The sequence below is a fragment of the Polypterus senegalus genome, chromosome 12 (assembly GCF_016835505.1).
Source record: "Polypterus senegalus isolate Bchr_013 chromosome 12, ASM1683550v1, whole genome shotgun sequence".
Classification (NCBI taxonomy): Eukaryota; Metazoa; Chordata; class Cladistia; order Polypteriformes; family Polypteridae; genus Polypterus; species Polypterus senegalus.
The window spans coordinates 121,169,313-121,195,148 of record NC_053165.1 but is presented as its reverse complement, the minus strand read 5'-3'; the positions used below and the strand labels follow the sequence as shown (position 1 = coordinate 121,195,148).

The 25,836-nt window shown below is 41.0% G+C and overlaps 1 protein-coding gene across 1 annotated transcript in view; it reads left to right on the top strand.

Annotated features, from left to right (window-relative positions):
• The first annotated feature begins 2,411 nt into the window (after positions 1–2,411).
• sema4ba (sema domain, immunoglobulin domain (Ig), transmembrane domain (TM) and short cytoplasmic domain, (semaphorin) 4Ba) overlaps positions 2,412–25,836 on the top strand; it is a 274,559-nt gene continuing 251,134 nt past the window's right edge. The window contains exon 1 of the mRNA XM_039773331.1: positions 2,412–2,593. The gene's annotated coding sequence lies outside the window, so the exon portion shown is untranslated. The remainder of the gene's footprint in view (positions 2,594–25,836) is intronic.

The window sequence follows — 25,836 nt, the reverse complement described above, 5'->3', positions numbered from 1 at the left end:
GCGTCTTTGACAAGCAACACCTGCCTCATGTTGCCATTGGCAGCAGTCATTTCATTGAAAGCTGCAGTAATTGTGCTCTTTTGGGCCTCCTCGTTACACCAAGTGTTTAATGGAAGGTGTAAGGAAAGTGTATCAGCGGCGAGCTACAAAAACTTTTAGTCAGACTCTTTACTTCCTGCATGAACAGGTGTATAGCTGCTAGAATCTCTTTGTTCCTCTTTTCTGTATGTAGATGAATATTTTAGAGACTAAAAGGTAATGATTTGATTTTGATGACTTAAATATTTATTAACTTTGGCCATTTTTTGTGGGCAGCCTGTAAGCATGCTGAAGAATTTCAGGGCCATGTCTTTTTATGTTTTTTGGTCTTGTTGAAATAGAGAGATAGATAGATAGATAGATGTCTTATTTAAAAATATCTTTATTCAGTCAAATAACAAAACAATGCAAATTTCAATAATTTTTCCAAATATAAAAAAAATATATTTTGTAAGGAAAAATGCTAATCTAATAATATAAATAAGCATTTTTGTCATTGTTCAAATAATTTCCATAAACCACACCTCTTACCTTCACATTTATTATTAAATACAAGTTTTAAATATCACCCCCATTACTCCTCCAGTACAATCCTCCTACTCTGCACCCTAATTCAGATAATTTGCCTAATATATTAAATGATTTTACTGCCAATACTTCCCCAGTACACATTTTCTACCCTCACAAAATTCAAACAACTAATTGATACATTCAGAAATTAACAATTTCATTATTGACAAACATCAATATTTGCCTATAATGACCAGTGTAGAACTAATTTGCTCCCCTTAGTAGTACACAACACTTGTCCACATTTCATGAAAGCAAGTCCATTTTGTTAAACAGTTTGTAGCAGATAAATTCAGGTTTCACTTTTATTCGGATCTTTGAATATGATCTATGTATCTGTCATAAATGAGTTATTTTTCTATGTTTCTTCCCATGCATTTTCAGCATTGCTAGTTTAGCTTATCCTAACAGGACATTTCCTACTGAACAATTACTGTATTTTTATTTTTTGATTATATTTGATACCAACAAACAAACTCTAAAGAATTCTACCTCGCACTATTGAAAAGAAAACCTAAGAAACTAAGCACAGGCGAAAGTTTCCCACACAGGTCATTTTCTGTAGATCTAACTATGTTACAAAAAAATTGATGGCTAAGACCCAGAGCTGAATTATCCATCGCAAATTTCTTAGTTTCTTCTGCAATGGAATACTGGTCTAACACTCTCAGTGAACTGTAATTCTCTCCACTGTGTATGTCAAGTTTTTCAGTGATAGATAGATACATAGAATTATTTTCACAGTGTACATTTAGCCATGACTGCTGTAGCCAAATATTAAGGAAAGTGTCACTACATCTGCATGACATCAGCTATGGTTTACAATGTCATTTGTGTACACAATTCAGTAAATAACAAATCTGCAGCTTGCCACCACTCTTCAGCTACCATGTTTAGTAAGTAAACTGCTTTAACTTTTACCTAAATATTTGTCTTCCTTACCTGAACAATCTAAGAACACAGTTCACTACACGGTTCAACCTTTGGGAGGAATATTAAATTATAAACAGCCTAATATCGTTCCTTCCCCACACACAACTCCATTCGGGGGTGGGAGGTTTGGGGGAGTGTAAACGTTAACATTATGCAGAGTTATTGTTTGTTTTACCTGCATTTTTATCATTCTTTAATTTAACATGGTTTATTTTTATCAGTATGCTGCTGATGGAGTCTGTGAATTTCCCCTTGGGATTAATAAAGTATCTATCTATCTATCTATCTATCTATCTATCTATCTATCTATCTATCTATCTATCTATCTATCTATCTATCTATCTATCTATCTTTCATTGTTTTAGTAGTTTGGTAAATTTTCAGACATCTGTATTCTATTTTGAAGGTGTTACAGTAGAATAAGAATAATACATGTGCATGGGTTTAAAAAAAATCGAAAGCAAATGAAAAGAAAATGACTTAGCGGGATAATCTTTAAAACACCAAGATAAAAGATATGCGATTTCAAAGAATGTGTGTCCCCAAGGCGCGGGGAGCCTCTTTGTAATAAACACAGACCCGATTCCCTCACATTCGCGCTTCGCCAGATTATTCAATATCGCGCTGTACATTTGATTTGTTCAAGTCGCCCTGCCCGATCGCGTTGCATTGAATATCTAGGATCCAAAAACCGAACCGTGGCGGGCTGCGCTGAAGCGAGACTCTTCTCTCCCCCAGATTCAACTACCCCTCCAACCCTAACCTCCACCCGCCTGAACCCTCCCAAGCGCCCCCCAGCTCGTCGCGGATGATGTCATGGAACGGACTGATAGCGGCGCTTTCAGTGGGTCTTTCTGCACCATTTCTCACTCTCTCTCTCTCCACCTCCCTCTCTTTTTCACCCTCTCTCCCTCTCTCTCTTTCTATCTCTCTCTTGCACGCTCTCTTTCTCCCCGTCTCTTCATTCCGTAGTATTGGCATCTTCCTGGGAATGCCCAGACCTATCCCTGCTAACAGTAGCCCCAGCTAGCCTAATCCACGGGAGGCGCCGGTAAGTCCCTATTCTCTATTAGCATCGGTCTTCCCGGAATCGGCTGCCATGGCAATCGCGCGCGCAGCAAACTGCTGGTAACCATGGTGAGTGATTCGAATTCCAGTTCTTAAGGCATCTGCACGGAGTGTGCGTGAGTGTGTGTGTGTGCGTGAGTGTGTGTGTGTGCGTGTGTGTTAGCTGCCTACCGGTCTGAGTTCTTACAGCTGTTGGTGGTCTTTGAGGGACTTGGTTCATCTCTTATGTTATGGATGATGGGAATGGTTTGCACTGGTTTATTCCATTAAACTTGACTGCATTGTGTCAGACGATGATGTGCACCATTCTCAAAAATGAGTAAAAAATCAATTGCATATTGCAATATCTATAATGCATTGTTTTGTTAAGTCATGGTACAGGTATGTTCGGATCCTCTCACCAACAAAAAGTCTTTTATTTAAAACATTACATCTTGCCTGAAGAAGGGGCCTAAGTTGCCTCGAAAGCTTGCATATTGTAATCTTTTTAATTAGCCAATAAAAAGGTGTAATTTTGCTTGACTTTTCTCTACATTTAAAACAGAAAGGAAATAATTATTGGTTATGAATCATTTTCTGCTGGACTTACATTTTTGGTTATCAGCCATAATGCACGGGTTTGCATCAGTTTAAGTGGTAAAAGTGTTTCCTCATGAATTTACTCATAAACATCCTGGTCGGTCACTGCACAAACCCTGCTATCCATTCTCATAGAAACCTCTTGTAAACCTAACAGTAATTTTGGATACTTGATCAACTTAATATTCTTGGATGCAAGAGGGAAAAGACTACTGTTGAATATTGGTAAATTAATCTTTAACAGAGGTTTCGAAAGGCAAAGTGCAATGCATTCTGCTGGAATAATTATCCCCCATTTAGTTTCCATCCCTCTCATGAGGGTCAAGGCAGGGCTGGTCCCTGGACTGCATGTCATTTCATCTGCAGTTGCACATTTACACATACCCCCACACTCACAGCAGCCTATTCTAGCATGCACAAATAGTCTAACACCCAAGTGTTTTGTGATGTGAGGGGACAATTAGGGTATCCAAAGTAAAGACCACACAGAGAGAGTGACAGAGCAGGATGTAAAGTAAAATAACTGTGACACCATAAGCACCAGGTCCAATTTGGCATCATCAGTCCACCAAGCCCTCATATCTTTGAATTGTGGCAGGACACCAGAGCACCAAGAGGAAACCAGCATGGGGACCAAAAGGGGAACATGCAAATTACACTCAATGATATTCTGAGACATAAACACAGGTCGCCAAACTGCAAGGCTGGAGTGTTACCACTGTGCCACCCTTAAAATAATCAGTATAATCAAAAGATGTTGTAATTGAACATACACAATGCCTTTCACTCCCTTCTCTTTTTCACATTTTGCTGTTACTGATTGTACTAAAATCATTTAAATACATTTTTCAATCAACAGGCAACACTTAGTTCCTCACAATGACAAACAGGATTTTAGAACTTTTTGGAAATTAATTTAAAATTAAACACTGAGCAATCATATTGACAAAAGTATTCAGACCCTTTCCCAACAATTCCAGCCTGGAGTCTTCTTGGGTATGACATGACAAGCTTCGCACACTGACCTGGATTTGGGGATTTTCTGCATCCTTCTCTTCAGATCCTCTTAGATTGGATAGAGGCCATCAGTAGACATCTATTTTCAGTTCTCTTCAGAGATGTGTGTTTGAGTGTGAGTCACAATACTTATCTTGGTTTCATCAGACCAGAGAGCCTTGTTTTTTATAGTTTGAGGGTCCTTCAAGTGTTTTACAAAAACTCCCAGTGCGCTTTCATGTGTCTTTTACTGAGGAAAGCCTTCCTTCTGGCCACTCTTCATAACATGCAGAAAAGTGGAGTGTTGTAGGTATGGGTGTCCTTCTGGAAGTGATGCCCATATCCACCCAGGCACTCATCCAAACTGACCACCGGGTTCTTGGTCACCTGTCTCACCAAGGCCCTTCTCCTTTAGTTGCTCAGTTTATCCAGATGGCCAGTTTTAGGAAGTGACTTGGTTCTTCCCAACATCTTCCATTCTTCAGAACCTTCAATGCTGCAGAATTTTCTGCCTTGACACAAGCTCTAAGCTCTGCAGGGAATTTCTTCTCACTTATCATTGCACAGAAAGTGTCACTATGTTGCATATTGATTAGAAAATTAAAAGATTAGAACAATTGGGATGAGAATAGGCCATTTAGCCCTATAAGCTTCTCTATCCTATTCACCTAGAATGTACAAAATAACATCAAGCTGAGATTTGAAGGTCCCTAAAGTATCTACACCATACTATCAGGTCAGGTTCAGGCTGGGGAGCATGCACAGCGGCAGCACATTGCCACACTCACCACACGACATAAAAGCTCGGGATCCTGGTTGGCAACCCCCCCAGACAGACCTGCAGTCCAGTCCCACCCCCCCATATATGACCATCTATCTGCTGCAGCCAGGTGTTACATGGGCATCCCCTTGACCTGGTCCAGCTGCTCAGGTCCTCAACAATGAGAATCCTGTGAGCTGGATCACCCTTGTGGAATCATGCCACAAGGCCGTAGTGCCAGAACTGACACTCCCTCACAATGCAGGAAATGTGGCTCATTTACCACAATATAGGGTAAGTTATTCCATGTCTCTATGGTTCTTACCGTAAAGAAAAACTTTCTAACGTTTTTGCAAAATCGTCCCTTAGTGTTTTTTTTTTTCTTTTTTTTTTTTTACAACTGCTCTCTATGTTCTTGTACAATACATTATTTTAAAGTAACATCTGGTATCCACTGTGCTAATTCCTTCTTAATTTTAAACACTTCAATTATGTCCCCTCTTATTCTCCATTTGCTTAAACTTGTAAGTTTCAGCTCGTTTACTCTCTCCTTATAGCTCATACCTCTTACTCCAGGAGTCAGCCTGGTCACTCTCCTCTAGATTGTTTTTTTTTGTAATATGGAGACCAGCACTGTATACAGTACTGCAGGTACTGATGAGTGAACAAACAAAAGAATGAAAGGTTTTGCTTGACATATTACATTTTATTTCTCTGAATGCCATCCATATTGTGATCTTTATCTTCTACTGTATAGACATTTGGGGCTGGAGTCTGTGTTAGCAGCAGTAGACAAAATGCAGAGGAGTGGCCTAGTGACAAGGTCTTGCCACTCTAGATTGCAAGGATGCCAGTTCAACAGCTGCCTCTGATTTGCTGTGTGATCCTGAGAAAGCCATTTATCCTACCTGGATACAAAACGGAAAAAATATACAGTGTGTGAGTAACTGTAATGTTTAATTTTGGGAACAGGTGTCTGTCATGTAAATGGCATTCATAATAAAACAGGGTCCAACACAGGGCACGCTCATGCTCACAAGCATAAAAATAACACAGGGCCAATTTAATGTTTTTTGTCTTTGGAATATGAGAGGAAACCAGGACAGCACGCAAATGCCGCCCAGCTTAGCTTCAAACCAGGCACCGGGGCTCTTAGGCATAAGCATGGCTGTCTTTGCCACCATATTATCCTTTATTAGAAATCATCAGAGTGTATCCAGGTTTGAGATCAGTTTTAAATATCAGTGTGCTTTCAAAGTGCATCTCTAATCTTTGAAGGAGATTTCCTGCTCTAGACTTTCTCAGTGAACCCACATTCACAACTGGCTGGAAGTTGTCAGGCTATTCCGGGTTCTTTTTATTTTCAAAATATGTGCATTGTTTTCTTATAATTTTGGACATTCTTTTATTTTTTCTCATTTTGTTACATATAATATTTACAAATGAAATTTGGGGGACTGACAGGATCTGCATGGTCCCAGTGCCCAGTAAGGGGTGTTTCAGTACCTCAAACCCCAAACACAACACATTTCCCAATACATTAAAAAGCATTTCTTTAAACAAATACCTCGCAAAAGGCTTCTTACAGATTGTGTAGCCGCAAATGTCCTTTTCTCTCTTTCTCTCCTTAATTCCTCCACTCCTCCCAGGTTAGTGTTCTCCAGCTCCTCTCCTGATTTCCTGACCCTGTCTCTCACCCACATGTGGTCAAGTGGCTTCTTTTATCTTAAACCCGGGAGTACTTCTGGTGCTAGGGCATAGCCCAATGGAAGCACTTCTGGATTGGGTGGAAGTCTCCCAAGAGCAGGGATCATAAATCCTCATAGTATCCTCTAGCGGTACCCCCAGAACCCAGCAAGGCTGCCCCATGGAACTACAGTTCCCAGCATGCCTTGTGGGTGCCTCCCAGGGCTGCTGCCACCTAACTTGTCAGAGGAGCATGTAACCTTGACATGTTGTCTCACCCAGTGTTTTTGTCACATTAGCCTCACAGCCAGATGTTGTTCCTTGATCCAACCATGCTGGGATGCCAGCATACCCACCTCCAAACTGAAGTCTTCTGCCAACTTCCTTCCTAAGGCAAAGAACACCCAGCCTTTCTTCTTGTGCTTCCAACAGGCTGGTCTTCCTTCCAATCTAAGGAGCCTTTTCAGCCAGGACACACACCCATTGCACACTGTCTTTTACCCCTCTTATAAAATTCTTTGATGGGTTGCTATCTGAGATTCCCATTCTTTAAGGATTACAGCAAAGGTCACTTAGGGAAATTCTAAACTGATAACTTTTGTTAAACGGGGCCACCCATGACACCACGAGTCACTCCATCAGGGGGTTTAAAGTCACTTCTGATTATATAAGTTTTATCTGGACTCTCCGCCTAGTCTTATTTACTGTCAGTTTGCATTTAATTACATCAGGAACTCACTAAAAAATATGAGGTATTGTCTAATTACATTATTGCTATTATTGTTATTAATAATTTTGTTGTTTTAGTGGCATTTAATCTTTTTCTGTGGGCAGTACCATTGTTTTTGGAAACTACACCTGTTCCTAGCCACATCAGGTGACGACTCCATAACAACACTGCTCTGAAACATGGTAGCACTCTTGGAAGACAACAACTCAAAGACCTTATGATAGGTGAGCTCAAGAGCACTGCATAAAACAAAAGAACTACACTTAAGTCCAAAAGTATTTGGAGTGACATAATTTTCATAATTTTGGCTCTGTACAAAACCACAATGGATTTGAAATAAAACAATCATTATGTGATTGAAGCATAGTCTTTCAGCTTTAATTTATGGGGTTTACCTAAAATATCATTTGAGCCATTTAGGAAGGACAACAATTTTTCTGCATGCCAATCCATTTTCAGGGGCTCAAAAGTATTTAGACATTTAACTGACAACAACAACAACAACAACATTTATTTATATACCACATTTTCATACAGATAATGTAGCTCAAAGTGCTTTACATAATGAAGAAAAGGGAAATAAAAGACAAAGTAAGAATTAGAATAAGACAACACTAATTAACATAGAATAAGAGTAAGGTCTGATGGCCAGGGAGGACAGAAAAAAAAAACTCCAGACGGCTGGAGAGAAATAAATAAAATCTGCAGGGGTTCCAGGCCACAAGACCACCCAGCCCCTTCTGGGTATTCTACCTAACATAAATGAAACAGTCCGCTTTGTATTTAGGGTTCACATGGAAGGGCTTGATGATGATGGTCATGTAGACTTCTGGCTTTTAATTCATCAATGTAGGAACATCACAGTGGTTTGATTAGGTGGTGGTGGCGCAGATCGCCAGCACAGAAAACCGGGAAAAGAAACAGAAGAGAGAGTGGGGGTTAGTGTGGATTCTAGAGCCACCATGAGTAGTTATTATAATGAATTGAATATACAGAGTATCAGGATTAAATGAAGTTGAATTTATCAGAAAGCCATGTTAAAGTAATGTGTTTTCAGCAGTTTTTTAAAGTGCTCCACTGTATTAGCCTGGCGAATTCCTATTGGCAGGCTATTCCAGATTTGGAATATAGGGTGTCAGACATTCCGATATATAAGATGGAGCAAGATTATTTAAGGCTTTGTAAACCATGAGCAGTATTTTAAAGTCAATTCTGAATGACACAGGTAGCCAGTGTAGTGACATCAAAACTGGGGAAATGTGCTCGGATTTTCTTTTCCTAATTAGGATTCTAGCAGCTGCATTCTGCACTAGCTGCAAACGATTTATGTCTTTTTTGGGTAGTCCTGAGAGGAGTGCGTTATAGTAATCTAGACGACTGAAAAGAAAAGCGTGAACTAATTTCTCAGCATCTTTCAATTATATAAGAGGTCTAACTTTTGCTATATTTCTTAAGTGAAAAAATGCTGTCCTAGTGGTCTAATTAATATGCAATTTAAAATTCAGGTTACAATCAACAGTTACCCCTAAGTTCTAGTTCTTTACCTCCATCTTGACTTTTAACCTTAATGCATCAAGTTTATTTCTAATAATCTCATTATCTCCATTATTGCCAATCACTAAAATTTCTGTTATCTCTTTATTTAGCTTGAGAAAATGACTATTCATCCAATTAGAAACACAAGTAAGATATTGTGTTAGTGAAATAACAGCGTGTGGGTCATCAGGTGTAATTGATAAATACAGCTGTGTTTCATCAGCATAGCTGTGGTAACTCACATTGTGCCCTGAGATAATCTGACCTAACGGAAGCATGTAGATTGAGAAGAGCAGCGGACCCAGGAAAGAGCCTTGTGGAACACCATATAGAATATCATGTGTCTTTGAGTTATAATTACCACAGCTAACAAAGAATTTTCTTCCTGCCAGGTAGGATTCAAACCAATTTAAGACACTGCCAGAGAGGCATATTCATTGACTAAGGTGATTTCTAAGAATGTTGTGATCAATGGTGTCAAATGCAGCACTCAGATCTAAGAGGATGAGAAGAGATACACGGCCTCTGTCTGCATTTACCCGCAAGTCATTTACTACTTTAACAAGTGCAGTTTCTGTGCTGTGATTTGTCCTGAAACCCAACTGAAATTTATCAAGAATAGCATGTTTATTGAGGTGGTCATTTAGCTGCATAATAACTGCCTTCTCTAGAATTTTACTTAAGAAAGGCAGGCTAGAAATGGGTCTAAAATTTTCAAAAGCAGAGGGGTCAAGATTATGTTTCTTGAGTGACAAGCTGTTTCATAGCCAGAAGTGAGCAGGTTCCTGATTATTTCAATAACCATTAAGTAGGTAGAAGGCCAGCAGTTGACTGCAAGTGTGGAATTTGCATTTGGAAGCGGTCACTGTAAACTCTCAATATTAGGTCCAAAGAGCTGTCCGTGCAAGTAAAACAGGCCATCATTAAGCAGAGAAGACGAAACAAATCTATCAGAGAGACAGCAGAACCACCAAGAGTGGTCAAATCAACCATTTAGTACATTCTTAAAAAGAAGGAACACACTGGTGAATTCAGCAACACAGAAAGTATGGAAATCCACAGAAGGCCACTGTGCCGGATGATTGCAGAATTCTATCCTTGGTGAAGAAGGACCCTTTCACAACATTTAGCCAAACCAAGAACACTCTCCAGGAGGTAAACCTATTATTGCCAAAGTCTACAATCAAGAGAAGACTTCATGAAAGTAAAGACAGAGGGTTTACCATAAGGTGAAAACTACTGGTAAGTCTCAAGCATAGGAAGGACAGATTAGACTTTGTAAGAAAACACTTTTACAAGCTTGTACAGTTTTGGAACAATTTTCTTTGAACAAATGACACTAAGGTCAATGTATACCAGAATGTTGGAAAGAGAAAAATATGGAGAAGAGAAGAAATGTCTCATGATCTAATGAATATCACATCATCTGTGAAACATGGTGGAGGCAGTTTTATGGCATGGGCATGCGTGACTGCCAATGGAAGTCTGGAGTTTATTAATGATATGACATATGCCAGAAGCAAAAGAATGAATTTTGAAATGTATAGAGCTATAATATTTTTCAGATTCAGCCAAATTCTGAAAAAGTGATAAAATGACACTTCACAGTACAGAGGGACAAAGAGCCAAAACATACTGTGATAGCAAACCAAGTGATTTTCAAGGCAAACATGTGGAATATTCTTCAATGCTGAAGTCAATCATCTGACCTCAGCCCAAAAGGACATGCGTTTCACTTGCTGAAGACAAAACTGAAGGCAGAAAGTCCAACGAACAAGCAGCACCTGCCGGCAAAGTATCACTAGGGTGGGAACCAAGCACTTGGTGATGACCATAGGTTCAGACTTCAGGCAGTCATTGACTGCAAAGGAGTTTCAACCAAATATTGAAAAATGACCATTATATTTATGGTTATGTTAGTTTGTCCAGGGCGGCACGGTGGCACAGTGGGTAGAGCTGCTGCCTCGCAGTTAGGAGACCCAGGTTTGCTTCCCGGGTCCTCCCTGCATGGAGTTTGCATGTTTTCCCCGTTTCTGTGTGGGTTTCCTCTGGGTAATCCGGTTTCCTCCCACAGTCCAAAGACATGCAGGTTAGGTGCATTGGTGATTCTAAATTGTCCCTAGTGTGTGTGTGTGCCCTGCAGTGGGCTGGCGCCCTGCCTGGGGTTTGTTTCCTGTCTTGTGCCTTGTGTTGGCTGGGATTGGCTCAAGAAGACCCACGTGACCCTGTAGTTAGGATATAGCGGGTTGGATAATGGATGGATGGATAGTTTGTCCAAATACTTTTGAGCCCCTGAAAAAGGGGGGCAATGTATAAAAACATCTGTCTTTGGTAAACAGCTCATACAATATTTTTGTTAAACCCCTTGAACTTGGTATTGTGTTCAATTAACCCTCTTTGAGACAGCCACTTTCCAAATGGCTACAATAATCTGGAGCTGGGCAAGTGGGTAAGCCACCTGTCCTGACAGATAAGGACCTGGTAGTCTGGTGGCTTAAGTAGGGAGATACACCACTTAGGAACTCCACTTCAATGCAGTCTTCCACAGGTCTTTCCATGAAAGTACACATGCTCTCTTGTGCCGTGTGTACTGTCTGCCTGTATTTATATAATCCTTTAAAATAATTAGCAGGGATATTTTGCTATATTTTAGACTCCGTTTCCTAAAACTGATTATGGATAGATGCCAGAATAGTGCTCACCTATGTAGGCTATAACCAGTCACTAAGCTAGTTGACGTGATACGCCATATTCTTTTAACTAAAATGTGTTACCATAGTGCCAGGCCTAAGTGGGATTGACGGATGTCATCCCTGGTGGTCCGTAGAAGCTAGTTGGTATTATTAGATTTTGATGACCTGTGTGCCCCCTTCAATAGCACAAATGGTGCCCCTTGGTGTATAGAGTGTGCACACTTTTACCATCATAAATGGTGCCTAGCAGGTAATGGCAGCCTTCCAGTATCATTAGAGTTCAATATCAGTCTCCCTTAAGTTTACTTTCATTAACAGTCCATACTCACCATCATCATAGTTTGACATGACCAGGTGGGGTGTGCCCCTTCAGTGTTCAGAGCGCACACCTTCACAAACACAAATGGAGCCTTTTTGTGTGCATACCATTGGCATTATTTTCATACTTCTATGACCTTGGAGAGTGAGTGGTCCCCCTCAGTGTCTGGAGCGTTCACCCCTTAACATCCAGAAAGGGCATCCCTCAGATAATGACATCATAGGTGGCGCCAAATGGATTGACCAATTCTGTGTTACCACATGCACAGTAGAACAATTCAATTCTGATTTGCATTGTGTCTCACCTAGTTGTTAGGACAGTCACACAAAGACAAAGTTCAGCTTATGTAAATGCAGTCCAACACACACACGATAAAGAGATGCACATCAAAAGACGTAGCCTCATTGCTGAGGTAATAAACAGCCCCCAGATCTAGAGATGAAGGTGTTAGAATCCTCTATAACTTACTGGAAGGCCTGGGTCTTTGATTGTGTGTCATGTCTTCATGTGAAAATGTTCATTACTGCTAGTCACACAGATTATCTTAACAATATCCTGTAATATTCTGTGGTCAGAATTTGAATATCTATAAAAATACGATGATGCATCTGGTAGGTAAACTTTCTACTGAAATTGGTAAGTACTTGTGAAGATGTTTAAAACGTTGTTAGTCCAAATGTAGAAGCCTTAATATGCCTTCTTAATTACAACAGCTATGTTAGTTAGATGTTCACCAGTGATGAGATTTCTCAGAAACTTGTTGTTGGTGGCCATATAAAAGTTAAGTGGCAGTGTGGTCCCCTCTATTCTCAGGCAGTCAACAACTTGTTCCTTAGTTCTGCTGACAGTAACTCAGCAGAAATTCTCAGGGTACCACCTTCCCAAGCCCATAAACTCTTCCCTGCATGGCACTTTGTTGTTGTTAGTAATTATGCCTATTATACAATGCTGGTGTCATCAGCTAGCTTTAAAGTGAAAGTAGAATTGTGTCAAACCACATAGTAATGGGTAAAGCAGGGAGGCGAACACACCTACCAGCGGGGCTTCTATAGTCAGAGTCAGGGTGGAGGAGACCTGCCTGCAAAAAAACAAATCTAAAATAAAATTATAGAGAGATATGCTTAGGCCCAAATCTGTGAATGTGGTTATTGCTTTGGAGGGGATTAAAATATTAAACCCTGAACTATAATCTGTGAATAGATGAAAAACCAGTATAACTGAATTTTACTTTGTGTCATTCTTGTCCTCTTCAATCAGCCATTTTCTTTCAAGGAGCATCTTCTGGTTTCTAGGAAACAATTCATATAGCTTGATTGTCCTGGACATGTATTGTAGCTGCTGGCATCACAGACATTCTGTTTAGGACTGAGGCAGACCTTGGCACTCCTCTAAGCTCACAGCAGAAACTGATGAATCGACAGCAGAATTCCTTGCGATACATTTTGGTGACAGTAAGAAAGCTTAGAGGTGACACTATAGAATAGATAGATAGATAGATAGTGTGACAGTAGGGGACGCTGTTGCCCCGTGAAACCCGCAAACAACACGACCGACACCAGGTAAAATATAAGAAATGAATTTAATTTCCGAATAATGTGCACAAAACACTTCCACCTCCACGATACACAATAAACAATAACAATAATCACAAATCACAATAAATCAATCCTCCTCTCCACCCAGCAGCTCTGTCACACTCCCTCCCAACTCTGGCTCAGTCTGCTGGGTTTCCAATAGTTCTGTATATAGTTTGTGACCCGGAAGTGCTTCTGTCCTTCAGTCCATGATTCTGTAGCACTTCCGGGTCAGATGAAAACTTCTTTTCTTCAGCCAGGAAGTACTTCATTTTTTTCATCCCCATGACTAGGGAGTACTTCCAGGCTATAATAGAAACATTTGTGCCTCCCTGCAGCGTCCCCTGGCTGCCCCCAAGGTATCAAGCAGGGCTGTTAAGTTGAACTCCATTGTCCATAATGCCCTGCGGGAATTTGGGGCACCTCCATGTTGCAGGGAGGACTCCATCTAGCGGCCTGGGGGTGCTGGCCAGTATAAACTGCTAGCCATCCCTCACAATAGATAGATTGATAGATAGTGTGGTCCCCGGCCGGGGCACCCAGGAGGACCGGAGGAGGAATTGTGCCTCCTCCAGACCGTGAGGGGGCGTCTGTCCTGGTTATGTTGGGGGCCTCGGGTACAGGGCTTGGAAGCCCAGCCCTGTAGGGACCCCTGGCCACAGCCAGGTGGCGCCCCGGTGCCGGAATATCCTGTGTGGGACCCGGTCGGGGCTGGAGCCCGGCCGGGATGCCCAAGAGGACCGGAGGAGAGCTTGTGCCTCCTCCAGACCGCAAGGGGGCGATCGACCTGGTTGTATTGGGGGCCACGGGTAGAGGGCTTGGAAGCCCAGCCCTGTAGGGACCCGTGGCCACCGCCAGGCGGCACCCCAGTGCCTGAGGAATCCAGGAGCCCAGCACTTCCGCCACACCAGGAAGTGCTGGGGAGAAGAAGACAGGAGAAACCCGGACAGCTTCCGGGTGCACAGCCGGCACTTCCGCCACACAGGGGTGTGTCCAAGAGGGAGTGCCAGGAAGCAGCTGGAGCCCATCCAGGTTCCCATATAAGGGGCCGCCTCCCTTCAGTCGATAGTGGATGTCGGGTGGAAAAGGACAGAGCTGGAGAGAGGACGGGAGGCGGTCGAAACAGAGGCACAGTGACTGAGAGTGTGGCCTGGACTTTGGGGATTCAGTGCAAGAGGCACTGGGGTTTGTTGTGCACTTAATATTGTAAATATTGTTGAAAATAAACAGTGTGTGGTGGAGCCAACGATGTCTGTCTGCCTTTGTCCTGGTCCCAGTTCACAATAGATAGATAGATAGATTGGAGAAACCCCTCCCTAAATTCTACATTGCACTGTATATTATTTTTACTTCCTTATGCCGCTCATCCCTCACTACCAACTGACTGTTGCCAACTCTAAGAGCATGCAGCAGAGCAAGACATTCTCAGACACGATTAGACTTGCCAGAAATGTTAAGACATTGAATTGAGTGGGTGATCAGGTGGGCAAAGCTGGAAAACAACAGAGGTTGTGATCAGGCAAAGTAATTATTTACTAATAAGTAATCCAGATGAATGATCAAAATGCAGGAAGATGGTGATGAAATCAGGGTTGGCAGGTAAACATAAGCTAAGGTTTTTAACTTTATCCTTGGCAAAAATCCACAAAAAAATCAAGCATTCAATCACAAAAGCAGAGCATGTAGTAAAAACAAAGCACTAAACTCCAAAAGATGAAAACAAGGGCTGAAAAGGGTGTAGCTCACTTCTTTTTGCTTATTCACTTGTGTTATCAAATGACTGCTGCATGTAAGTGGAACTTTTCTAATGCAGTAGAAATGGAGAAGTTACTTTCATATAGCATGTAAATATGGGGTAAAGGGTCAGAGCTCATTAAAGATCTGTCACTCATTATCATCATCATCATCATCATCAACTTAGCGCAATCCCACTTGTCTAGGGTCTGCTTTTGGGATTTAAGAATGTAATTTTGAACAATCAGATGCATCATCTGGGCTTGGATTGACAATTGTCTCCCTTTATTGTGTATTGCTATCTTTGTTTTGGTCTTCCACAAGGCTACTGTTGTTTAACTTCAAAGTGGTATGAAAAGTGTCGACAATGCCAGGTGCTGCTCGTAGAACAAGGCTATCACACTGCACTCTCCCATTCTCCATTTTATCTGAGACTAGCAAAATACCCGCGCTTCGCAGCGGCAAAGTACTGCCTTAAAAGTTTTATTAAGAAGAAATTTAAATCTTTTTAAACTGAGGGAAAATATACCAATAATTATTTGTTAAGGATCTCTTTGTATACTACATTGTGAGTTTGGCCCTCCGGTTGTAATATGACCAAGCTGTGCACTGAGCTTACTCTTAAGCATGCAATGTACAGTTGGCCTTGTAAACAGTAATCTTGTTTCAAATCTCACAGCTTGGATTGCTGCTGTCATAATCGGTTTGAGTTTCATGGTTTCTTTCAATTACGACAGTATTTGTAGGACTTGTGTTGAAGAGACATTCGGCATCTGTCAAGCGAGTGCTGTAAGTATACAACCAGTTTCATCAATAACTTCACATCCAGCTTTTGAAAGTTTAAACATTCATAAACATCAAAGTGTCCACTACTGAAATTGTCACCTGTGAATCTAAGATGTTGAAGAGGCATTGGCGGTTGTCCAAAGGTGTAAAATATTTGGCCATTTCGGTACACTTGAAAACGACAACCGAACAATTCAGCGGCAGCCTTCAACTCACATGCAGATGCATAGGTGAAGGGCTTAAGCATTTCATTCTTATAGTGCTCCTGTGTAGTATAATTATCTCCTGTACCGTCATCAGTCCACACCTTGAACCTGTCCCAGTCATTCAATGCATAAGACACAAAGAGTGAGCCTGATATGGCTGTGCAATATGTAACAAAGAGAATGGAAAAGGTAGGTGCCATCTCCGGGCATGGAAACCACTCGGTAAATGACAGTTCTTTGATCGATGGTGATTACCTCGATAGACATGTTAATGCGGGTACGGTTGGAATGATAAAGGAAATGGGTACCTGAACAATGTAAAGTAAGTCTAAAATACCTACACAATAACTATAATCGTAATAAATGAACAATAAAACAGCAGAGAAGCCGTGGATTAAATAAAAAGGCTGTAGTTATCAGCAGGGAGACGTGAATCCCGTGGCGAAGCAAGGAGGGAACGTAGAGACTGGAGTGACGGACGGCCTTATATAGGGTCCCCCATCCAAACGCCTCCCACGGTGACCGAGCTGCAGGCTATGGATGTATATATGTATGTAAGTAGGATTCAGTTAGCGTTGGGAACCCGCATATCAAATTTCTTGAAGATGAGCCCTTAAGTAACAAAGACTGTTGAAAAGTTCAATATGGCGGCCGACAGTGGCATCATACCACCGAAATAAGTACCAAATTTCAGCCTTCTACCTACACGGGAAGTTGGAGAATTAGTGACGTTGGAAAGTTCAATATGGTGGCTAAAAGTGGCATCATACCACCGAAATAAGAACGTATATTGGTTTTGGTTAGTGCAGGGAAGCCGCCTACCAAATTTCGTGAAGATGGGGCCATAAATAAGAAAGTTCAACATGGAGGACGTTCTTGACCGTTATGACCGTTACGTGTAGATTTTTCGAAATGAAACCTGCTTAACTTTTGTAAGTAAGCTGTAAGGAATGAGCCTGCCAAATTTCAGACTTCTACCTACACGGAAAGTTGGAGAATTAATGATGCTTGGAAAATTAAATATGGCGGCCGACAGTGGCGTCATACAATCAAAATAAGTACGTACATCGGTTTTGGTTAGCACAGGGAAGCCATCTACCAAATTTCGTGAAGATGGGTCAGCCTTCTACCTACACGGGAAGTTGGAAAATTAGTTACGTTGGAAAGTTCAATATGGCGGCCGACAGTGGCGTCATACCATCGAAATAAGTACGTACATCGGTTTCGGTTAGCGCAGGGAATCCGCCTACCAGATTTCGTGAAGATGGAGCCATAAATAATAAGTTCAACATGGCGGACGTTATCGACCGTTATGACCGTTACATGTAGAATTTCGAAATGAAACCTGCTTAACATTTGTAAGTAAGCTGTAAGGAATAAGCCTGCCAAATTTCAGCCTTCTACCTACACGGGAAGTTGGAGAATTAGTGATGAGTGAGTGAGTGAGTGAGTGAGTCAGTCAGTCAGTGAGGGATTTGCCTTTTATTAGTATAGATTGGTGCAACACTGACCTAATTGTCTAATTGTGTCATTGCACGTATGGCAAAGACAAGATACTTCTTTTGTCAATTAGAGCATATGGATCTTCATGACATGTATATGATGCTCAGCTCTTTTGGTTGTTGGCCTGCATTCTGTTCCGTATAACACAGCTGGGCATATTACCAAGTTGGCAGTTGTCTGTCACAGTGTATTCCAGAAACCTTTCTTCATTGGAACCAACTTGTAGACATGCTTGTAGGTATTCAGTCTGCTTAATGTAAGGCCAAATTGACTAAGATGATCACTCCGTCTGTCAGTAAGTGGTTTTAAATTTTCTGACAAATCATTTTAAAACTGGAACCTCAGATTCTAGGGCATTTTTTCTACTAGGAATCTGTCATGTGACTCATGAAATCCTCCATTTGATCTCTTCAAGCATTTTTTGTGCTCCAGCAGTTTTTGACCATTTCGACTTGACCAAGCAAAACAGACAAAAAGTGGTAAAACTCAAAAACATTAGATGAGCTTAAGAGGAGGTTGGTTGCAAAGGTTCCAGGTAGCCATGACATCATTCATCCCAGTACCTGCATCTTTCTTCCTTTGTTCCTTCATTCATGTGATTGGTGCATATTCTGAGTTATTTCACAATTGAAGAAGACAGATGGGTCCAGGTGCAGAGCCCTAGCCATTTCCTGACACTATCTTCCTTAAAATGCATAATTATCATCACTATCATTACTATGTTGATGGATCATTTCCTTGTCCTTTTGGACTAATGAGGATAAAATGGGAGTGTCAGAGCACAAAGCAAAATGAATAACTTGGACTGAGTCTGCTGCTTGTTACTGTTGAAGGTGTCCTGAGTTCTGAAATTGTCTACTTGGCTGAATTAAATAGTCCAATGAGCAGTTGTCCAGTGGTTGATAGCAAAGCCTTACAGGAGAGTTCTGTGTTTGAATCTTGGCCTACTTTTCTGTGTGGAGTTTGCTTGTCCCCTCTGTATCTCTTATGGCAGTTTTTCCGTTTTTTGTGACATGTATGGTAGGAGGTGTGGCAGATGAAAACTGGCCTTGTGGATATGTGCATGTGTATGTTCTGCAATGGGCCCGGGGTTAGTCCCTGCCTTGTGCTTAAAGCTGTTGGGAAAGACTCTGGCCCTCCATAACCCAAAACTGGATTAAGTGAGTTTGATGTTGGATAGCTGGATGGTTAAATATGAAGTTCAGGCAGGAGAAACAATTTTAGGAGGCTACTCACATAGAAGGCTATGCTCATTCCCACATGCTCTGGGTGAACAGAGAATCAGTTTTCTATCTGTCCTGGGTGCACTGACCTCTCAGTTTGCTTAGCACCTTTGTTCTGCTCATAAGATTGACAGAGCAAATTCTACCCAGGCAGCGTCTGCTGTGCTGCTGCGCCCTTGAAGCTGTATGATAATTGGAAAATAATTTCTCTTGCTTGCATTTAAAAGTCTTAATGAAATGTTGAGTGCACCGATTTTAATTGGAGGTCTATGCAGATTCTCTTCTACGAACCACCTAACAATGAATACTAATCTCTCACTTAGGTTGAGAAGCGTGCAACACATACAAAGGAAGGGTGAGAGTAATAGGATCCCACAAACCTCTCACAGCTCATTACAGCTTTGTCACATTATAGCTCTGACATCAACATCTGCTTCCTTTTGTTATTTACATTGTTGTACTCAGGAGTGAAGGATCTCCTCATGCCTCTGGAAACCCTGTGATCATTATGACTGGTGAGAGGTAATTTATGGGGACTGAAGTGTATGTGTATGTCCAATATGGAGTGTAGTGGTGGTACATTAGAGGATGGTGAACTAGTATGAGGTTAGGTGCCATTTTAAATGGACAATTCTGTGTGAGGAAATACTTTGGCAGACCAGTATCATACTAGGGGATTAGGAATTGTCAACAGGATAACAGCAGGAAGCTTCTAATGTAAGTGTAACTGGCCTTTATTGAATAAAATACTTAGGATAAATATCTACTATGAAGAACCAGTGTGAGCTTGTGGACTGTGTCATAAGAATGTGAGGTTAGAGGGCAAATGGGCTGCTGGAGGGATGGAGGCATAAGAGATGGGGACAAGTAAGGTCACCACTGTGAATGTGGAACAGTACTTGCACAGGGGTTAGTTTATAGGTTTGTAGGATTATTATTGTCACTTCATGGAGGTCAGATTTAGAGTAGGTAGTCAGATTAAGTAAGAAAAATAGTCTGTGTTGGGTGCTAGCATGCAAGAACAGTCAAAGTATAAGGAGCTTGTAGGACTCAGTATGAGTACAATGATGTCTATCTCATAACAGTATGGGGTAGCCAGTATGATAGCCCATTCTAAGAAAAGAGAACCACTGTATGGTGCACCAGTGTGAAATCACAGAGCAGGCATGGGAGCTGTTTTTATTGTGGAATGGCTTTTGTGCAGACTTCTCCTGAAAACATACACATTGTCTAACCTGTGTAGATTATTTTAATATTGACCCACAGTACAGTGAACCCTCGTTTATCGCGATTAATCCGTTCCAGACTCTACCGTGATAAATGAATTTTCGCGAAGTAGGATTCTTTATTTATAAATCAAATATTTTCGCAGTTAGAGTATAGAAAACCTGTTTACGACCTTCTAAATACGTTTTTTAACATTATTAGAGCCCTCTAGACATGAAACAACACCCTTTAGTCACCATTACACTCGTATTACTCAATATATTGGACAAAATAAGAGAAAATAAGACATATTAGACGTTACAAATATCATATTACTAGGCGCACTCGCCTTTTAAGGCGACCGACTTTTATCTTCAATTATTGTGCGCTCCATGTGTACATCAGGCATGTAAGTGTAGAGAATGAGAACATCAAAGTGTCCATTCATAACATCTTTTTTTTTTGATCCCCTCAAGTGCCTGTCCAAAGTCGTACAATGTCAGCCCGAATCTGTACCGCTAAAGACTTTCATGCACTAAATAAGCTATAGATGAGAATAAGCAAGCACCATCTCCCCTGATATTTACTACGCGGTGAGGCATTTGTACTCCATCAACATTAATTATTTCCAGAGACATAATTTTTCTATTTTTCCAGCGATCGCACAAAAGCAAGGGAACGATGAGAGCACCAGAACTCTGCTCACATCGCGTCGCTTCGTACCTCAAGCCGCAAGTATTAAGTCTGTAATAAGCGGAATACCACTACGCTTTGCACTCATGGGACGGAAGGACAATCCCGAACGCTTTTCTATAGTAGATTATTGTACTGTACATTTAATTGCACACAACCACTAACCTATGAAGGCACGACCTGAGTAGGAGAGTCTTCAGAGGTGGTGCAGTATCTTCAGCAGGTGCGTTGTTGTCTTCTTCTGCTAAAGAAGTACTAGGAGTAGGCAGTGGGTGTCTGGGTGCGCGGCTGAAGAACATCTTGATAGCCAGTTGCTGGCGCTGTCTTTTCACATGCGTGAGGAGGCTTTTGTAGGGTATTGCCATCTTTAATCATATACAAGAGTTTCACCTTCTTCTGGATAGTAAGCATCTTCCTCCGGCGCTTAGTTTTATTCTCATAAGGCTTAGTAAAAGCAGCACGTTTAGGAGCCATCGTAGGGCTTAGATAAAAATTCTCAGAAAGCGCATGCGTAGTGACGTAAGCGTGTATGAGAAAAAAATCATGATAGAGTGAAGCCGCGAAAGTCGAAGCGCGATATAGCAAGGGATTACTGTCTAATGTTTGTTTCTCTTTCATTACTTTTGTTTGCCTATTCATACACTGACCAACCTTTGGAGACATACAGTTGACAGTTGCAATGCACTTGCACCCAGAACTATGGTTCACTACCCTACGGTCAATAGTTTCCTTCAGACTTCACCTAAGTAGGACTGTCATTGTAGCTTTGTTCTTGTAAGCATCTTCCAGCACCCTTTATGTGACTTAACGTAAGGAACTCAATTTCCAGCCCTTGGGGACAAAATAGAGCAGACATGCAAGCAGGGAAGCAGCATTAAAGCATTATTAAAATAGCTAGTGTCATAAACAAAAGCAATTAGGGTGTGGAAATTCACACTATACAACTTGTATTGCCCGGTAGTTCTATAAGTGGATGAAGCTTGGTGACTAAGCAGCACAGTTGCTTGAAGTTTCAGTAGTGACTCAATGCATTCTTGGTTTAGCTTCTGCCACCTTCCGTTCTCGATTAGTTCATTTCTACAGTTTTACAGCTATAAATAAGCATAATTCTGCTCCGAATTCTATTTTTACACTTTTCATATTAGCAGCAGAAGTCTATAGTGAGGCATGCTTGTACAATTTAGAAATGGGGCTGTAAAAAGCACTCTTAAGATGTTTATGTGCTTAGCTGGAGATGCATTTGATTTAAACTCATGCCCACTAAAATGACTCTGACAAAGATTCATGAGCTTTTTTTCTCGTCTCCTGACATTCATATGTAACATAAAAATAAGCTATGCGCACGGTCTTACTTCCATTAGTGAAATCAAAGGTGTGAAAATATGGGAAACAAAGCAACATACGTTCCTGAGCCGATGAGACAGTTTTTACATTATTGTGCATGCCAAATATGTCATAATGCAGTTCTATTTGGCAATATATAAAAATGAAAATAGAAAAGAATATAGTCACTTCTGAGTCCTTTTGTCTGCTAATTTTCATTGTATATCTGATCCTTACTGATAAATGATCTTATGTGAGAACAATACTGAAATCTTGCTTTTCACATAGGGCAATGCATTTGTCTGCAGCAAACCTGACATGGTCACTTTGTGCTGATCAACCTTGTATGGAATTGCACAACAAAATATTTGAATAAACATATAAATTAAATGTTAGCTAGCTTTTCTTTTCGCCAGATGTGGTGGAGGTAGGCCTGTTCTTTATTTTTGTGTCTTTTGCAGATTTGTACAGATTCAGAGCAGGTTGCCATGCACAAACTGCGCTGCTCAGTTCTTTTCCTCTGAGAGGTTGATAAGGTCAAGGATATGAGTGGGAGTCACTAACATCATTATCAATGGTGCTTGAGGCACTTGCTTCCTTGAGTTGCAGTTACATCTCTGCATTTGCCCTTATTCCTTTTATGTCTTATAGAAAAATTGTGCTTGGTTGCCGTCCATTTAATCTTAATCTTTCCTGGAGTAATCTATTTTTGTGGACCTTTTGTCTTTAATGTGATCCATTCCTTCATTCATTTTACTTGTAAAACAGTGCTCATATTTAAAACTAAAAGCCTGATTAGGAAAAGAATGCATTCTATCTCAGAGGAGGACACGAGAGCTGTTTATGAAGCATCCCACACTTACTCCCAGCAAGGATTAGGAGCTCACATTTGAAAATGAATGACGTCATAATTTTACGGCACACCAAGCTACAAAGTGGTATTTGTGATGATATTTTGTTGTTGCCTTGAAAATTACGATGATGCCGTGTAGGTTTCTAATACTAGTAATGCTATGGTTTCAGCACCAAGACAATAGTAATAACAGTATTCAAAGAAGAAGCAGAAGAAGGAAAACGTAATAAGGTGGAATATTGAGTGAGGCTGCATATTATTTGTTGCCACATTTCAACAATATCAAAACTATTACTATAATAAGCACTCAGATGGGAAGATCAATTCACAAACACACACACCAAAAGAGAGTTAAAGCTGATAATAGGCATGTTTAAATGATCAACAGCTGTACTTTCAGAACACTCACCTTCCTGCTGTTATGGCCACCTCATGAAGTAACAGTTACTAAAACTAGCAATGACTTGTGACTTTTCTGAAGTGGTGCTCATTTTTCCAGTGTTCTCAATCACCTTGCTGTGTCTCTTTCTGTGATCCCTCCTTATCTTCTATGAGGCTCTATTTAGCCAATGCCTCAGGAGTCTCCCTTCTTGAACCTTCCTTGGCTTGTAAACTGTCATGCAAAGGTTCCAGGAGTTAGTAGAATTGCGTGATAGATTGTGTGATATTTAGCTGTCAATCATCCATCCTGTCCTGCCTATCTTAAGGGTGATATGCTGGCAACTACAGTAGAGTTTGTACCCATGACCACCTGGGTATTGATGCTATGATATCGCTTACAATTTACACGTGTGCTCATCCACACTTGTGGCAATGATTGCAGCTTGCTTTAACATTACTTAATGCAGAGTAGTGGGGAAATGTATGAATCTGCATATTACCTCACGTTTTAATAGAGGTTTTGTGCAAAACCTGAAAAAAGGTTGGTTGTGACACACGCAGATCAATGCTATTGCAAGGCCTTGTTTTACACATAACATTACAAAGTGTTAAAATGCTTGGCATCTGAACTTGAGTGCAAGAAAGTAACTATCAATGCCATACCTCTCAACAATCAGATAGCACCCGACAATCTCCATCCTTCATCCGGGAAGGGGAAAAAAACAAAAACTAACCCCTCAACTTATGAGTCAGGACCACTGAATGCAACCAGGGACTGGGAAATGCGAGTGTACCTAGGTCAGAGACTCATTATCCCATTGGAGATTGCAACAACCACTCTGCGACCAGATCTGGTCACCTGGTCCAACTCCAGTAAACATTCCCTAGTCCATTATCCTCCACCTTGGGAGAATGATATTAATGAAGCTCATGAATGTAAGGGGCTGTGTTACTATAACCTAGCAGCGGAAGCAGAGGACAGAGTTGAGGTGGGGTGCAGGGGCTTTGTAGCCAGTTCCACAGCAAAGTTAATCAGGGAGGTAGGTGTCAGAGGGCATGCAAACAGAAAAGCAATCATAGAACTGGCCAACACCATTGAAAGGGGCAGCCAGTAGCTATGGCTCAAAGGAAAGATGGGCAGCCAAGAAGACCAGTTGACCACGAGACATACATCAAGATCAGCTTGTGGTGGGCCTGCGTCTAAGGAGAATGTCTTGTGATAAAAGGCTAAAACACCCAATGAGGCAGAGTTGTACAACTGAAGATGTGTTCTCGTGGTGGCAACATCACCTAATTGCCAGCTCTAAACAACCCTCCAACAATTGTGGTGCAGAAACCGTAGGGACTGTAACATCCAGTCCTTCATTTGAACTCTGAAATCAACACTTTAATTTCAGCTGTAAACAAGTGGCTAGTCTGTGTATATGGAGTGACCACATAACATACAAGATTTATTACAAATATCAGTTCATCTCTGTCAAATTGATATCTTACTATAATTTCATTATTGTCCAGTGTTTGACATGTTTCACCTTTTGTGCCAATCTCTGCCTGAACATCATCTTCTGACAGCTCCTAAATCCTGGTGTATTTAAGAGTAATTGACTAAGTTAGGAAAACTGATAAAATGTTTTTGCTCCTGCTCTTAAAAGTAGGACCATTTTCCAACACTGATACACTTGATAAATACGAACACAGATCTTCACCATTTCATATTCATGTTTCGTCTGGTTTTGTGGCTAATCTGTTCAAAAGAAGAGTGGAATGATGCTGAGTTAATAGCAGGTTAAAGCACCTAGCATGCGTGCAGACTAGCACTGAAGAACGTTCCCTTCTTTAGACTGAAGGGATCGCTCCCATGTGCCAGATCCCAAATTGTTATGGACTGAGGGCCCCATTGTGAAAGTAAAAGATATGGAGGACCACCTGCGACTAACAACCACTGATTACCATAAACTCCGCATTATAATTATCACATTCTTTGTCTACATGAGAAAGTTATGTAGTGCGACAAGGGCCTAAGCCAGCATATAAAGATTCATGTAAGGCATTTTTTAGCCTTAAAGCCTCTGATGTTTCAACTGCTCTAACACTCCAATATAATCTTTTTCTTTTTTTAAACAGGCAGAGGTTTGGTTTCACAGTATGCTTTATAAAAGTAGGCAAACCATCTTGTTCTACAGTAAAATGGTGCCCCATCTAGGAATAGTTCCTAGCTTGTGCTCCATGATGTTAGGCTAAGCCATGGCTCTTTGCTGTTCTGAATTAGATACTTGAGTTCAGAAAATGGCTGGCTAGCTGGATAAGTTATCTCTATTGATAAAGATTAGGAATACAGACTCCAAAAGACACATAAATTGAGGATTGTATGCAGTTAATGATTCATAAATAAACAAATATCAGCTTAAAATGAAGGCTCAGTTATTTTTGGAACTGCTTCAGGAA